At 42.9% G+C, this 17,242-nt stretch overlaps 1 non-coding gene across 1 annotated transcript; it reads right to left on the bottom strand.

The window, feature by feature from the left end:
- Positions 1 to 3,756: 3,756 nt before the first annotated feature.
- On the bottom strand, positions 3,757 to 3,863 carry LOC112650646 (U6 spliceosomal RNA). The gene has a single exon (XR_003130338.1). It is a non-coding gene; the product is annotated as a U6 spliceosomal RNA (small nuclear RNA).
- Between the last annotated feature and the right edge of the window lie 13,379 nt (positions 3,864 to 17,242).

Below are 17,242 nucleotides of genomic sequence, written 5' to 3'. Positions count from 1 at the left end.
AGAAAGGGCAGAGGTTTAAGGGTGTCCCAGCATATGCCTGATCTTCCACCTCCTCCTCTGTGTTCTCTTTCTTTTCTTCCTTTAGGGCCTAAATTCCCTTGGAGGGAATTGCAAGACTGAGAATGTTGACCTGAGACTAACTCCTTTTAGGAACTAAGACCCCAGGATACAAAGGTCCAGTTATTTTTTTTTTTAAGATTTTATTTATTTATTCATGAGACACAGAGAGAGAGATTGAGGCAGAGACACAGGCAGAGGCAGAAGTAGGCTCCGCGCAGGGAGCCCAACGTGGGACTCGATCCCGGGACTCCGGGATTACGCCCTGGGCCGAAGGTGGCCCTAAACCGCTGAGCCCCCCAGGCGTCCCCAAAGGTCCAGTTATAATTCAGTGTGGGAAATGCATTATGAAACTTGTGCAGAGGGTTATGGGAGCCTGTGGGCTTCGCAGAGGCAGGGAGCTGGGTCTTGGCAAAGGAATAGATTATCAGGTGGACAAGGGTTTCCAGGAGGTGAGCACAGCACGAAGGTGGGCAGATTCTGCCTGGTTCCCGTGAGGATAGAGTATATTCTTCGCTCGTCCTCCTTGCCTCCATCTCCCAGTTGAGCTTCTGCACCTCCTCCCAGGCCCCCGTTAGAGTCACTGACTACTAGAGCTGGAAGACATCTTGGTGATCTTGCAGGTCATCCCAGTCTTGCATTTTATATTTTAGGAAACAGAGACCCAGAGGGGGGAAGAAACTTGTATGAGGTCTCCCAGTGAATGAAGAACTCCATCAGATCTCAGAGTTTCCGACTCATCTCTGCTTGTATTTCCCAGTTCTATGTTGCCTCAACCTCAACTACTTTGGCCTCCATCCTCCAGGGGCTGGGTTTTGTTTTGTTTTGTATTTTTCTGGGTGAGGATAGAGAAGGGATTTTTTTTTTTTTTTTTTTACCTAACCCCCTGTTACCAAAAAATAATAATTACTATCCCTTATCAAACATTTCCTATGGGTCAGGCACAGTTCGAGGTGTGAGGGACATAAACTGAACAGTTTCCTCTTGCATGCAGCTCACATTCTAGGGTGGAGACAGAAGTTAAATAAATAAACGTGTCATGTGGTGTTACCTAACAGGTGCTAAGAAGAAAATTGAGGTTGAAAAGGGAGGGCGGTGAGTGTGCCTAGAAGGAGGCTGTTTTAGAGAGTTACCTATTGAAATGTATGCTCTCTAGATGTATCAGTTCCCTGTTGCTGCATAACAAATCACTCTAAAACTCAGAGGCCTATAACAGCAATAAATTATCATCTCAGGGATCCCTGGGTGGCTCAGTGGTTTAGCGCCTGCCTTCCTCCAAGGGCATGATCCTGGAGACCCGGGATCGAGTCCCACATCGGGCTCCCAGTAAAGAGCCTGCTTCTCCCTCTGCCTGTGTCTCTGCCTCTCTCTCTGTCTCTCATGAATAGATAAATAAAATCTTTATATAAAAAAAAATTATCATCTCAGATTTTCTGAGGGTCAAGAATTCAGAAGTGGCTTAACTGGGCCATTCTGGGCCATTCTGGCTCAGGATCTTTCACTTTTAAAATTTTTTTTTAGATTTTATTTATTCATGAGAGACACAGAGAGATGCAGAGACATTGCAGAGGGAGAAACAGGCTCCCTATGGGGAGCCCGATGCGGAACTCGATCCCAGGACCCCAGGGTAATACCCTGAGCTGAAGGCAGATACTTAACCAATGAGCCCACCCAGGTGTCCCACTCATGGTCTTTTTTTTTTTTTTTTTTTTAAGATTTTATTTATTTACTCATGAGAGACAGAGAGAGAGAGACAGAGAGAGAGAGAGAGAGAGAGAGAGAGGCAGAGACACAGGCAGAGGGAGAAGCAGGCCCCATGCAGGGAGCCCGACATGGGACTCGATTCCGGGTTTTCAGGATCACACCCCGGGCGGAAGGCAGTGCTAAACCGCTGAGCCACCCGGGCTGCTCACTCATGGTCTTTCTTGATGCTGTGGTCAAAATGTCAGACAGGACTGCAGTTGCCTGAAACCTTGACTGGGCCTGGAGGATTCTCTTCTTGGATGGTTCATTTACATGGCTGTTGGCTGGACATCTCAGTCGCTCACATATGGGTAGCCCTCCCCATAGGACTGTTTGAGTATCTTCGTGACATGGCAGCATGTGCATGATCTAAGAAAGAAAGCAAGGAGGAAGACACAATGCCTTTTTTTAAAAAAAAACTTTTTATTTAGGAATAATTTTAGATTTATAGACAAGTTACAAAGATAGTACAGAGAGTTCTTTTACATACTGCACTCAGCTTCCTCTGACATTAATATCTTATATAACCATGGTACATTTCTCAAAGTCAAGAGATTTAAGGTTGGTACATTACTATTAAATAAACTACAGACTTTATTCGGATTTCACTGTTCGGATTTCACCAGTTTTTCCATTAATGACTTTTCTGTTCCAGGATACAGTCCAGGAGATCACATTGTGGTTTAGTCATCATGTTTCTTTCAGTCTCCTGTGATCAACAATAATTTTCTACTCTTTCTTTTTCATAATCTTTTTTTTAAAGTTTTTATTTTAATTCCAGTTAGTTAACATACAATGTATGCTTAGTCTCAGGTATACAATACAGTGATTCAGCAATTCCATACTACATCCCCCAGTGCTCATCACAGGTATGCTCCTTAATCCCCCATGGCCTATTTCACTCATCCCCCCACCCATCCTCCCACTCACCTCTCCTCTGGTAACCATCAATTGGTTCTCTAGAATTGAGAGTCTGTTTTTTTTTGGTTTGTGTGTCTCTTTTTTTTCCCCCATTGCTTGTTTGTTTTGATCCTTAAATTCCACATATGAATGAAATCATATGATATTTCTTTTTGATGGACTTATTTCACTTAGCATTGTACTCTTTAGCTCCATCCTTGTTGCAAATGGCAAGATTTCATTCTTTGTTATGGCTGAGTAATATTCCATCATATATATAATGTGATACATATATTTTTAAAAGACTTTATTTATTTATTCATGAAAGACACACAGAGAGAGGCAGAGACATAGGCAGAGGGAGAAGCAGGCTCTCCCCACTGGGAGCTGGATGTGGGACTCGATCCCAGGACCTTGGGATCATGACCAGAGCCAAAGGCAGACACTCAATCCCTGGGCACCCAGGTGTCCCTACACCACATCTTGTTTATCTCTTTATCAATTGATGGACACTTGGGCTGCTTCCATAATTTAGCTATTATAAATAATGTTGCTATAGGGGTGTATATATCCCTTTGAATTGGTGTTTTTGTTTTCTTTGGGTAAATACTCAGTCATTAGATTGCTGGATCCTAGGATAATTCTGTTTTTAACTTTTTGAGGAACCTCCATCTTATTTTCTAGAGTAGCTGCACCAATTTGCATTCCCACCAACAGTGAAAGGGAGTTCCCCTTTCTCCATATCCTTGCCAACACCTGTTGTTTCTTGTGTTGTTGATTTTAGCCATTTTGATAGGTGTAAGGTGTATTTTATTGTAGTTTTTTTTAAGACTTTATTTATTTATTTATGAGAGGCACAGAGAGAGAGAGAGAGAGAGAGAGAGAGAGAGGCAGAGACACAGGTGGAGGGAGAAGCAGGCTCCAAGCAGGGAGCTTAACGTGGGACTCGATCCCGGGTCTCCAGGATCACACCCTGTGCTGAAGGCAGCGCTAAACCACTGAGCCATCAGGGATGCCCTATTTTATTGTAGTTTTGATTTGCATTTCGCTGATGGTAAAAACATGGAACCCTTCATGAATGTGCATGTCCTTCTTGCACAAAGGCCATGCTAATCTTCTCTGTGTCATTCCAACTTTAGTATATGTGCTGCCAAAGCAAGCACTGTTTTTATAGTCTTGACAATTTTTTTTTAAATTTTTATTTATTTATGATAGTTACAGAGAGAGAGAGAGGCAGAGACACAGGCAGAGTGAGAAGCGGGCTCCATGCACCGGGAGCCCGACGTGGGATTCGATCCCGGGTCTCCAGGATCGTGCCCTGGGCCAAAGGCAGGCGCCAAACTGCTGCGCCACCCAGGGATCCCTAGTCTTGACAATTTTGAAGAATACTGATCAGGTATTATGTAGAATGTCCCTTAATTTGCGTTTGCCTGATGTTTTCTCATTGCCAGATTAAGGTAATCATAAAGCCTTTTATGACCTTGTCTTTGAAGTCACACACTGTTACTTTGATTGTATTCTTTTATTTAGGAAGTAGACACTAAGTCAACCCAACGTTCAAGAGGGTGGGGGGATTGGGTTCTACCTCTTGAAAGGAGGAGTATCAGAGATTCTATGGGCATATTTCAAAATCACCACAGGGGAGTCAAGGAAGGCCTTCTTGATACAGTGACATTTGAACAAAACTTGTATTAAGCAAGGGAACGAGCCACAGAGAGATTAAGAGAAAGCTTTCTAGGCACAAGGGACAGCCAGAAAGGGCCTGCGGCAGCAATGTGCACAACAGTGTTTAAGAAGTATGTCAAGAAGCCCATGTGGCTTACTAGAGACAGCAAAGGGAAGAGTGGTGAAGACCTCAGTGCAGAGTGCTGAGGAAGACCTCAGCAAAGAGGCATGAGGTCATTAAGTTTGAGGGCTGGGGTTAGGTAGGTAATGTAGGGCTTTGCGGGTCATAGTAAGGATTTGGATTTTATGCTGAGTGAAATGGGAAGCCATTGAAGGGTCCTGAGCAGAACAGTGACATGATTCTAAAAGGATCATTCTGGTTGCTGTGTGCATACACCGTAGATAGGAAGAGCAGAAAAAAAAAAGAAAAAAAAAAAAAAAAAAAAAAGGAAGAGCAGAAGTTGGGTATCAGATGAGAAAGAACTCTGTGTTCTTCCAGAAAGAGGCTCTTCCCATAAAACAGGAGAGAGATAATGTTTATTGCCTCAATCCCTAACTCAAGGTCCATTACAAGGATTAGAGAAGATAACATAGCTGGGGGGCCTGGCATACAGTAGGTGCTAAGCATATCAAAGTCTCAAGGAATAGCAGTCCCTTGAGGAAGAAAATGAGTACCTTCCACTGTCTGGAAGAAACTGAATTATCCACTGGAGCTTAGGTTCTTTTATGTCCAGCATGTGGCGTGGCCCTAGGGATACAAAGGAAAAACTGAGTTCTTGACTTTGAGGAGCTCAGAGTCTGGTGGGGTAGACATTGCTGCAAGAAATAATCCCAACTCAACTGGCCAAGTGCTACAACTGATTTGGGACAGGAAACTCTGGTGGGCCTAGGAGGAATGCCTGATTCGGGGAAAGTACCAAAGGACTCATTTGACACTCAACTTCCACCCTTGCCACCAATACTCTATTCATACAGAAGCCAGACACCAAACTCAGAGCTGTCTGAATCTTGAGGCCCACATTCCCAGCCACTCTGATACACTGCCAGCCCTTGGGAAGCATAGTCTTCCTACACTTACCCCCACAGTCTTGCCATTTATACCTTCAGAAGATGCTGCTATTCAATGGATTGAGGAGTTTTCAAAACCCTGAGAGAGGCAAAGCAAGGCTTATTATCCTCTGATTTATATTTACTGCAAGTTACATTAAATAGCACATACCGTGGGAGAGGAAATAGCTCTCTGTTGGGTATTGGATTCCTGTGGTCTCAAGGCTTTGGCAAGGCTTCTCTAGATAAGGATGTGGGAAGGTCAGTGCTATGGTTCTGAGACCTCCTCCCTCATAGGCCCACCAGCACTGGTTCAAAAACCCATAAAAAAAACCTCTATTTTATAGGGGGAGAAAAATGCCCTCTGCAGGGGGAAGGTTTTGGGACAAGACTGGACTTTCAGCAATGGAAGTTGGCCTCTGAAATCACCAATTGCAATTTCGTTGGATGAGCTCTCTCTCAAGAGAGGCATGGTAAAGAGCAGCAAACAAGGAAGCAAAAAAGAACAAGAATGAGAGTGATGCAGAACTTAAGGATAGAATTAGTAGATACCGAACTGATCGTGGGACAGGAAGGGCGCAAGATCTGATGAAAGTGAAAAATAGGGGATCCCGGGGTGGCTCAGCGGTTTGGCGCCCAGGGCGCGATCCTGGAGCCCTGGGATTGAGTCCCACGTCGGGCTCCCGGCATGGAGCCTGCTTCTCCCTCTGGCTGTGTCTCTGCCCCTCTCTCTCTATTATGAATAAATAAAAATTTTAAAAAATAAGTGAAAAAGAAAAAAAAGAAAACAGCTGAAAAGGATGGAGGAGATAATGGGTTTCTTCCTCACTAGACACACACCAGCTGGTAACATTTCCCTCTGTTGGTGGAGAGCAAGTGAGCACCTCCAGCACCTGCCCCCCCCCCACCTCCGTCCACCCTCCCCATCACATCACTCTGCGTGGGAGGCGGGCTGGGGCTCACTCCCCAGGAGCTTCTTACCCCATCGTGCCTTCTACAAGTATTCTAAGAACCTGCTTCAGGTCAGAAACTGCTCAAAGTGCTGGGGCGATAGCTGTGAACAAGGCAATAAGCATGCAAGCGAGTTAATAAGCCCGTTGTAGATAATGGCAAACGCTATGAAGAAAGTAAAATGGGTGTAACAGAATGGGGTGTTGTCTGTGCAATGGCAACACTAACAGGACTGTCCTCACTGGGTTGCTATGAACATTAGCAGAATTAATCCATGGAAGCGCTTAGCACAGTGCCTGGCATAGAGTGAGTTCTCCTTGCTGTTATCCATCCTCCCTCCCTCTCATCCTTTCTTCTGTCCTTCCTTCTTCCACTCTGCCTAAAACTCTCCCTTTCTCCCTGTGTCTTCCTCTCTCATTCATCCCTCCCTTTCCAGATCGCTCATGTTCCTCCCTCCCTTTCTCCTTTCTCTCCTTTCCACCCTCCCTTCATAAGGCAATAGCCTTGCTCTTTCCTCCCTAAATTGAAGGGCAGTAGTGTAGTAAAACAAATTGCTGTCAACAAAGTACATTTCCACTGTATTCATCCCCATGCAGAGAAGATTTATCAGGGTCTCTCACCCTGCACTGTTATGTAAATGTGGTAATCCAGTGGAAATATGATATCTGAGGAGTCTGAGGATAAAGACACCATAAAAACTATCAATTACCCACTGGAGCTTAGGTTTGGTTAACTCCCTCACTGCCTTGCCTGTCTTCTGCCTTTCCCCTCTAGGGGAAAGCTTGACAGGTGATTACAGCTTGTAAAAGATGCTTTCTTCCTCCTTGGGACCTAGGAGGTCATCTGGAGGATCAAATGTTTGTAAAGTGCCTGAGAAATTTTAAAGTGCTACATAATTCAAGGGTATTATTATTTCTATTGTCATGTGGGCCATCTCTGTGCCTCTTCTGTGTGACAGATGCCTGCTCTGTCTGCAAGCCTAGGCTGACCCCACGCTTGGGTGTCTGTAATCTCCCTCTGCCTCCTGAATCTATAAGCAATGCTCCTTCTTTTCCCTCTTTCTAGGTACCCCCTGGGCACCCCAGGATCACATTGATGTTTGCCCTAGGAGTTTAATAGGAAGTTAAGCTCCAGAGAGGGATGAGAATCCTGAATGGCCCACCACATTCTCACCACTCAGGAGTAAAGAGTGGGGTGGGTTGAAGAACCATGGGTAGAGCTAGGAGGGAAGCTAGGGTCAAAGCCTTCAGCCCCAGCAGCTGTATGGAGAGCCTAAGGGATGCATGTGCTGCCCTAGATGCCCCGAAGGCTGTGTTCAGAAAGACCTACACTGTCTTCTTCTTCTTTTTTTTTTTCTTACACTGTCTTCTATCCCAAAACAGGCAGGCAGAAGAGCCTAATGGTTCAGATTCCAATATATGAGTCTTGGGTTAAACTCCCATTCTGCTGCTTTCCAAATTATTTCTCTCTTACTTTTCTCATTTGCCAAATAGCAGTGATAATAGCATCTTTTCATCTAGTCATTGTGAGGAATAAATGAAACAAAGCTTGTGAAGCACTTAGCATGTAGTGAAATAATTTCGTTGTTGTTTCAAGTGTTGCTGAGAATGCTTTCTACATCATTGGCCCTGTTCCTCAAAGGCCTGGCCATGGGGATACAAACCTTGCCTGGCTACCTACCCCAGGAAAGGGTCCCTAAGTCTGGGTTGTGCCTGTTTATCTTGAGAACCCAGCAGCCCCAAGGGGTCTGGAGTTGAGGGACCCTAAGAGACCATAGAAAGGCAAGAAGAGTTTTGGGGGAGGTGGGTGTTTCTTATGCAGAAATGTCAAGAGTCAAAGCTGGAAGTGGGGGAGGTGGCGGGGGTGGGGGGAGGAGGGAAAAAGATAGGATGTTTCTAAGCTGCCAGAATCCGGATGGGGCTGCAACTCTGGGGCTCTGGCACTTCCTGCCACCCCCAGTCTTGGGAATGAATCACCAGAGGGAGGCCTGATGGAGGTGTCACGCTCTGCCCACAGATCATCGTTCTGTTCCCCAAAAGAGGGCTGATGGGAGGGAAAAGGATAAGATCTCCGAGGCTTAGGGGTAGAGAGGAGCTAGGAACAAGGGGAGAGAGGAGGAGCCCATACCTATTGGAAGGCTGAGGAGGCAGGCCCTAGCCTCCATCTCCTGTGCCAGCTTCACTGCCCATCCTGGCTGCCAATAATCAATCCACAACTGCTCTTTTGACATCTGCTTCTGTCTGTGCTGGGTTGGCTCTCTTCAGTTTCCCCACAGTGGGGTACTTCATATCCTTTTGCTAACCTACAGTGGTGAAGGGGACACGGGTCTACTCATCCCTTTCCCACCTGGCCAACTCTTGAAGTCTCCTCCCCTTAAAAGCCTTTGCCTCTGACCCTGAGCAATCTGTCTATAATTGCATCATAGCAACTGGGTCATTTCATTGGGATTATTTTTCTTCAGGAATGCCTGATCCCTTAGGCTTCTGGCTCCTCAGAGTCTTCTTTATGTCCATAGAGCCCAGCTAAAGGTTAGACATAAATGTATGGATGTGGCCTTGGCCTACAAATACTATTTTTTCTCCTCTCGCTCTCTAGTTATTGTTATTCTTGACTCTTCATGTTTCCCATTTAATGAGCACTTACTACGTGGCAGGTATTTTTACATGTTAATTTATTTGTCACATTGATCTGCAGTAGATGAGAAAACTTTTATAGATGAGAAAATTGAGTAACTAGTCCAAGATCACAGAGTCAACAGGTACCAGAACTGAAATTTGCCAGCAAAGCTCTCAGATTTGAGAATTTTTATTATTTTTTATTATTTTTTTAAAAGGTTGTCTTTACTTATTCATGAGAGACACACAGAGAGACGCAGAGACACAGGCAGAGAGAGAAGCAGGCTCTCTGTGGGAAGCCTGATGTAGGGCTCGATTCCAGGACCCCTGGGATCAGGACCTGAGCTGAAGGCAAATGCTCAACCCCTGAGTCACCCAAGCACCCTTATCTTTTTTTTTTTTTTTTAAATACTAAAATGAAGGAGTGCCTGGGTGTCTCAATCATTTAAGTGTCTGACTTTGGCTCAGGTCAGGATCTCAGGGTCCTGGATCGAACCCCTGGTCAGGCTCCACACTCAGTAGGGAGTCTTCTTTTCTCTCTCCCTCTGCCTGTCCCCCTGCTCATGCTATCTTTCTCTCAAATAAATAAATACAATCTTTAAAAGAAAATAAATTACAAAAATGAGACCTCTTAGTTGTAACAATTTCATACAGAATTTTTTAAAAAGATTTTATTTATTTATTCATGAGAAACACAGAGAGAGAGAGAGAGAGAGAGAGAGAGAGAGAGAGTCAGAGACACAGGCAGAGGGAGAAGCAGGCTCCATGCAGGGAGCCTGACGTGGGACTCGATCCCGGGTCCCCAGGATCATGCCCTGGGCTGAAGGCGGCGCTAAACTGCTGAACCACTGGGGCTGCCCTCATACAAAATTTTTAATTTGTATTTAATTTTTGAGTTTCCTGTTGCTTCTCTTCATATATACTGATATATGTGTGTATATATCCTCATTAAGATGTAATTTATATACATACATACATACATACATACAATTCACCCATTTAAAGTACACAATTCATTGGTTTTGGTCTATTTACAGAGTCGTGCAACCATTAACCACAATCAATCCTAGAACATTTTCATCACTGCAAAAAGAAACTCCATACCCATTTGGAGTCACTATCCATTTCTTCAACATTTTCAGGCTTAGGCAACCATTGTTCTACTTTCTGTTTTTCTAGATTTGCTTACTTTAGAAATTTCAAAAAAAAAAAAAAAAAAAAAAAGAAATTTCCTGTAAGTGGAATCATACAATATGTGGCCTTTGTGACTGACTTCTTTCACTTAGGATAATGTTAAGTTTCATCCATGTTGTAGTATTTATCAGTCTCTCATTTTTTCACTGCCAAATAATATTCCATTAACATAATGGAATGGAATAACAGTTCCATTGTGTGGATATTGTATGGAAATACCATGCAGTACCACGTATTATCCATTTATCAACTGATGGAAATTTGGATTGCTTCCCCTTTATGGCTGTTATGAATAATGTTGCTATGAACACTCATGTACAAATTTTTGTATGAACACCTGTTTTCAGTTCCCTTGGGTATATCTAGGAGTGTAATTGCTAGACCATATGGTAACTCTATGTTCAACCTTTTGAGGAGATGCCAGACTCTTTTCCAAAGCAGCTGTAGCATAGTATGATCCCACCAGAGGTGCATCAGGGTTCCAATTTCTCCACATCCATCCAACATTTGTTGTTATATTTTTTTATTATAGCCATACTAGTGGTGTAAAGTAGTATCTCATTGTGGTTCTGTTTTTCATTTCTCTGATGACTAATGATGTTGAACATCTTTTTATCTGCTTTTTGCCTATCTTCTTTAGTGAATATCTACTCAGATCCTTTGCCCATTTGAAAATTGGATTATTGTGGTTTTTTTTTAAGATTTTATTTATTCAGAGAGACACAGAGAGAGAATGAGAGGCAGAGACACAGGCAGAGGGAGAAGCAGGCTCCATGCAGAGAGCCCGACGTGGGACTCGATTCAGGGTCCCCAGGATCACTCCCTGGGCTGCAGGCGGAGCTAAACCGCTGCGCCACCGGGGCTGCCCGGATTATTTGTCTTTTTGTTGCTGAACTGTGGAGTTCTTTATATATTCTAGATCCAAGTTCCTTATCAGATATATAATTCTCAGATATATATTCTCTCCCATTCTGTGTTTTTCCCCCTACTTTCTTTTTTTTTTTTTAATTTTTATTTATTTATGATAGTCACAGAGAGAGAGAGAGAGAGAGAGAGAGAGGCAGAGATATAGGCAGAAGGAGAAGCAGGCTCCATGCCCCGGGAGCCCGACGTGGGATTCGATCCCGGGTCTCCAGGATCGCGCCCTGGGCCAAAGGCAGGCGCCAAACCGCTGCGCCACCCAGGGATCCCTCCCCCTACTTTCTTGATGGAATCCTTTGAAACACAAAATTTTTAATTTTGACGAAGTCCAGCTTAGCTTTTTTTTTTTTTTTTTTTCTTGTCACTTATGCTTTTGTTGTCATACCTAAGAAGGCTTTCCCTAACCCAGAGTCAGAAAGATTTACTCCTCATTTCTTCTGGGAGTTTTATAGTTTTGGCTGTGTAAGTCTATGATGCATTTTATGTATGGTGTGAGGAAAGGGATCCAAGTTCATTCTTTTGCATGTGAATATCTAGTTGTCCCAGCATCATTTGTGAAAAGACTACCCTTTCACCATAAAATTGCCTTGACATAAAATGAAATGACTATAAAGTGAGGCTTTACTTTTTAAGTCTCAAGTCTATTCCATTGGTCCATGTGTCTTTCCTTACACCAGTACCACACTATCTTGATTATTTATTATAGATTTGTGTAAGTTTTTACTTCAGAAAGTGTGGTCTTCCAGCTTTGTTCTCTTTTTTCAGGATTGCTGTTGGTGTTCTGGGTCCCTTGCATTTCTATGTGATTTTTAGGATTGGCTTCTAAATTTCTACAAGGAACCCAGCTGGGATTTTGATAGGGATTATGTTGAATCAAGATCAATTTGGAGAGAAAGCCCTCACTCCCAGTTGGGATACCATACCACCTATCATTTACAATGCAAAAGGAGACAGGAAAATCATACAGAAGACAAAGAGAGAAAGAAAGAGGAGGGGGGGAGAGAAGGAGAAAGAGGAGGAAGAGAATTAAGGAAGAGGAGTGATTATCCATATGGAATAAGCAGAAATGAATCCACATGTGGGGAGGCCCCGGGCCAATCAAGAGTCAGAATCCTGGAACACTGAATTCTTCATCACCAGACACATCTTCCATTAACACAATTTCGGTTCATATGTTGGTAAATAGTACAGCTTCTTCCTTCCCCAAATATTTTTTTTCTTTTCCCTAAGATCTCTTCCAAATAACTGGAAGTTATGAGGATGCCTTATATGCCTTGATTTGTGGGATTTAATTGAAATTCCAGTTGAAAAATCCCACATCTCAATAATGGAAAGAAACTAATCTCATCCCTACCCCCTTTTCTGCAGTAAGAAGTGCTACAGCCCATTCTTGGTGAGTGTTAGGGAAATTTAGCTTGCCCTGGGACCTCAGTTCTCAGGGGACTGCGCCATGGAGGCTGTGCCTGGGTCTCCATAGGTGCTTTGGAACATGTGGGGTGGGGAGTGGGGCTGTAAGTTTCTTATAGCCTCATCATCTGTGAACTTAGCTGAGCCCAAAGTGTCTTGCTACAATCTGTACCTTCTGTATCTCAACCAGACCATACTTCTTTTTAAGAGCTGATGAGGGAATGAGGATATGGGAGGTGGGGAGACAGGCTGGAGAAGTAAGCTTAATTCCCTCCTAGTGGAAGGAAAAGGGATGATTGAAAATGCTCATTTAGCAAACGATTTAGCCTACCGTAGAAAATCCTATTAAATCACAATTCTTATCTCAGTCCCTGGCTCCTGGGAAGAGCAGCCCTGGGCTTTGTGAAGACCAAGGCACAGTTTTTTTCTGAATCCGGCCAAACAATCATCCCTACTAAGAAGCTAAAATCCAGAGGCATGGAAACTTCACCAGGTTTCCCTGTCTCTTCCCACCCCTTCATCCTAGTTCCTCATGTCATCTGTCAATTATCTGGTTAGTTGAGCCTTTTCTCTGCCCTTTGTAATATAAATAGCAAGCATTTTATGGGTCCCCATTAAGCAATGTGATCAGCATCAATTACCTAATGAGACTCTGGAAAGTCGTGATTTAAAATCCTGATTTCAATTGTGACTCGGCTTTGTCTGCAGCCAACGTGATAATTGCAGTGACATCCAAACTAATGGCACTCCAGATGTGGAGCCTCTGCTTTCAGCCTGGCTTTGGCCCTGGGGAAAATTCACCCTCTGCCAAGGGTGCTCATCTTTTGACTCTATTCTGAAAGGTAGACTTTTATTTGTCCTACCAGGGCTCACGGAGTGATGCACAGATCAGGGTGCAGCTCTGCCCTATAGCCTCTGGGCACAGAAGATTAGAGCAAAGTGTGAGGACACAGATCCCAAGGGTAGGCAGTTTTGTCTGTTTTGTTCTCTGCTGTTTCCATAGAGCCTGGACTACCTGGCACATAGTAGGGCCTCCATTAATACTTGATGAAAAAAGAAGTAAAATCCTAGGATAGTCCCTTATCCAGCAAGCAAGTTTAACTTGCAAGTTTAGGTGTAGTCCCCTGGAAGACACAGAGAAATTTTTGTGTTTAGTGCTGATCTTTCCACTGTGAAGATTTAGTAATTGTCCCATTTGGGCTGAGATACAAGTATTCGATGTTGACAGTCTGAAGGTTTTCATCTTTCTTTTGAAGCACTCCCATCTCCATTCCCAGACAGCCTGGTTAAGGATTGTATTCTGGCTTTTTTTTTCTTTTTTAAATCTTTTTATCCCCCAGAGCAACACGGTAGTTCTTTTCTTCCTCACTTTTCTTTCTTTTAATTTTTAAGTACTCTACACCCAATGTGGGGCTCGAACTTAAAACCCTGACATCAAGAGTTGCATGCTCTACCAACTGAGCCAGCCAGGCGCCCCTTTTTCCTCACTTTTCTTGGCTCCTCCCTTGGATAAGAAGCAACCTGAAGTCATTTGCCAAATCCATGTGTCAGTTTTCAGTACTCATTTATTCTGTGTCTCAGCAGCTGTTGACCTAGTTGATCCCACCCTTCCTTTCTCCACTTGGCTTCCTCAACACTCACACTTTTAGTATCAGTTTTTATTTTGGGATACTTTTAGATTTATAGAAAAGTTGCAAAGCCACTACAGAATTCCTATATGCTGCACACCCTATTTCCCTGCCGCCCCATCCTTATCAGTATCTTCCTTTAGTATGGTGCATTTGTCACACCTGTTAAGCCAAATTCTAATGTACCATCATTAACTAAAGTCCATATTTGACTCACATTTTTGCCTAGTGTCCTTTTTTGTTGTTGTTTAGGATGCCACATTTCATTTACTTGTCATGTCTCCTTAGGCTCCGCTTGAGTATGACACAATTTCTCAGACTTTCCTTGCTTTTGATGACCTTGACACTTTTGAAGATTACTGGCCAGGCATTTTTTAGAATGTCCCTCAATTGGGATTTGTCTGAGTTTTTCCTATAATTAGATTAGGGTTACATGTTTTTGGGAGGAAGACTATAGAAGTGCTATTCTCACCATATCATATCAATTGACAGGATTGATTACTATTGATGTTAACCCTGATCACCTGATTGAGTTAAGTTTGTCAGGTTTCTCCACTATAAAGTTACCTTTCCACCATCCCTGCCCTCCTTTCATACTGTACTCTTTGGAATGAAGTCACTATATATAGCCCACATTTAAGGAATCCTTGAAGGTGGATTATGTATTCTTTGGAATCCTATAAAGGGGATTTGTCTCTTCTCTATTTATTTATTTAGTCTATTAATTTATATCAATATGAGCTCATAATTATTTATTTTACACTTCAGGTTATAATCCAATCAACCTTATTTTGTTACTCAAAAATTTTCACGGTTACTGGGAGCTCTTTCACTTAGCTACTTCCCTTTGATAAACTTCCATCCCTGGGTTTTTGTTTGAGCCCTTCCTTTCTTTCTGATGCTTTAAGATGCTCCAGGCTTATATTATATATTTCCTGCCCCAGCCCTAGAATCAGCCATTTCTCCAAGGAGCTCTGTTTTTTTATTTTTTATTTTTATTACAAAGGAGTTTCACTCCCTGAAATGATATTATTTCTTTGCATTCTATCTGTATCTCCCACTAGGACATTAGGTCCTTAAACAGGATCTTTTCTGCTTATTCACTGCTGAATCCCCATTACCTAGAATAGTATCTGGCACACAGGAAAATATCAATAAAAGTGTACTGAATGAATGAGTAAATGAATAAGGCCAAGTATTATATCTTTTATATACATGCATTCTTTTAAAAAAATTCTTGTATAATTGACATACAGTGTTACATTAGTTTCAGGTGTCCAACGGAATGATTTAACAATTCTGTATGCTGCTAAGTGTTTATCATGACAAGTGTACTCTTAATCCCACTTATGGTTTTCACCTATCCCCCCCAGCCACCTCTCCTCTGGCATCCATGTTGTTACAAATGGCAAGATCTCATTCTTTTTTTTTTTTTTTCATTCTTTTTTTTATGGTCGAGTAATATTCTATTGTATACATATACCACATCTTCTTTTTCTATTCATCTATAGATGAATACTTGGGCTGCTTCTGTATGTTGGCTATTGTAAATAATGCTGTAGTAAACAGGGGTGCATATATCTTTACAAATTAGTGTTTTCATTTTCTTTGTCTAAACAACCAGAGTGGGGCAGCCCCGGTGGCGCAGTGGTTTAGCACCGCCTGCAGCCCAGGGTGTGATCCTGGAGTCCTGGGATGGAGTCCTACGTTGCCTCCCTGCATGGAGCCTGCTTCTCCCTCTGCCTGTGTCTCTGCCTTTCTCTCTCTCTCTCTCTGTGTCTCTCATGAATAAATAAATAAAACCTAAAAACAACAACAACAACAACAGAGTGGAATTACCAGATCATATATATACATGCATTCCTCAAGGTGCTTTGACACTTATAAGAATTTGTTCAAAAGGGAACCCTGGGTGGCCCAGCGGTTTAGCGCCTGCCTTTGGTCCAGGGCGCGATCCTGGAGTCCCGGGATCGAGTCCCGGGATCGAGTCCCAGGTCGGTCTCCCGGCATGGAGCCTGCTTCTCCCTCCTCCTGTGTCTCTGCCTCTCTCTCTCTCTCTATGTCCATCATAAATAAATAAATAAATCTTTTAAAAAAAGAATTTGATCAAAGGATCGATACGTTAGTGGACATAAGGATATATAAATTTAAAAATGGATGAATAAATTGAATAGATGGATAGATTATTAGATGTATGAATGAATTGAGAAATGGATGGAAGATGGTGTTACCACTTTGCATTCCAGTTATTCATGATAGAAAGTGGGTGATGAGGGGCCTCATTCCTGATTCCTTCCACACTTTCTTCTTCCACATTCAATCAACCACTAAATCCTGCCAATTTTACATCTCAAATACTTCTTAAATCCATTTCCTGTTCTTCCTTTCAACTGCTCATTGCTCTAATGCATGCTTTCTTCATCTCTTTCCTGGATACTGTTATAGCCTCCTAACTCATTCCTCTGTCTTCAGCCTTGTTCTCACCCTCACCTCATCCACATTCCTGCCAGAGGGATCATTCTGAAATACAGCTATGCCTGTGTCACTCCGCTACTTAAACCCTTAGGGTAAAGTCTAAACTCCTTAGCATGATATAAAGCACCTTTGATGACCTGGATCTTGGTCATCTCTTGAGACTCTCTTCTGCCATTTTCTACCTTGCACTGATTTGTATGTTTTAAAAATACCAAACTGCTTGTAGTTCCCACCAGGGATCATGCTATCTCCCTGCTCTGTCCTTTGCCCATAGTTGTCTCCTACCTGGAATGCCCTTTCCTCACAGCCATGGTTTAGAATTCTTACAGTTTCAAGTTGAGAAACAGTTACAAAGCATGTAATTTTGCAATAGTTATTATGCTTATTAACAGGGCCAGGACTAGGGTGCCAAGTTTAAGGGAGTTGTACAGGTGACAGTGAACAGACCCTTCACTTTTGTGCCCTTTCTACCTCACTTAACTCACCCTAATCCTGGTCCTAGACTTTTCTAGACTGCAAGCTTGCCAAGGACAAGAACTTTGTCTTTTCTTCTTGTAATCCCCAATTCAAGGACTGGTGCTCAGGGAGGAAGGGTGAATTGGAGTTCCACTGCCTAGGCCTAGAGTCCAGACTCTACAT

The sequence above is a fragment of the Canis lupus genome, chromosome 11 (assembly GCF_003254725.2).
Source record: "Canis lupus dingo isolate Sandy chromosome 11, ASM325472v2, whole genome shotgun sequence".
Lineage (NCBI taxonomy): Eukaryota > Metazoa > Chordata > Mammalia > Carnivora > Canidae > Canis > Canis lupus.
This window is presented reverse-complemented; position numbering and strand designations above follow the sequence as displayed.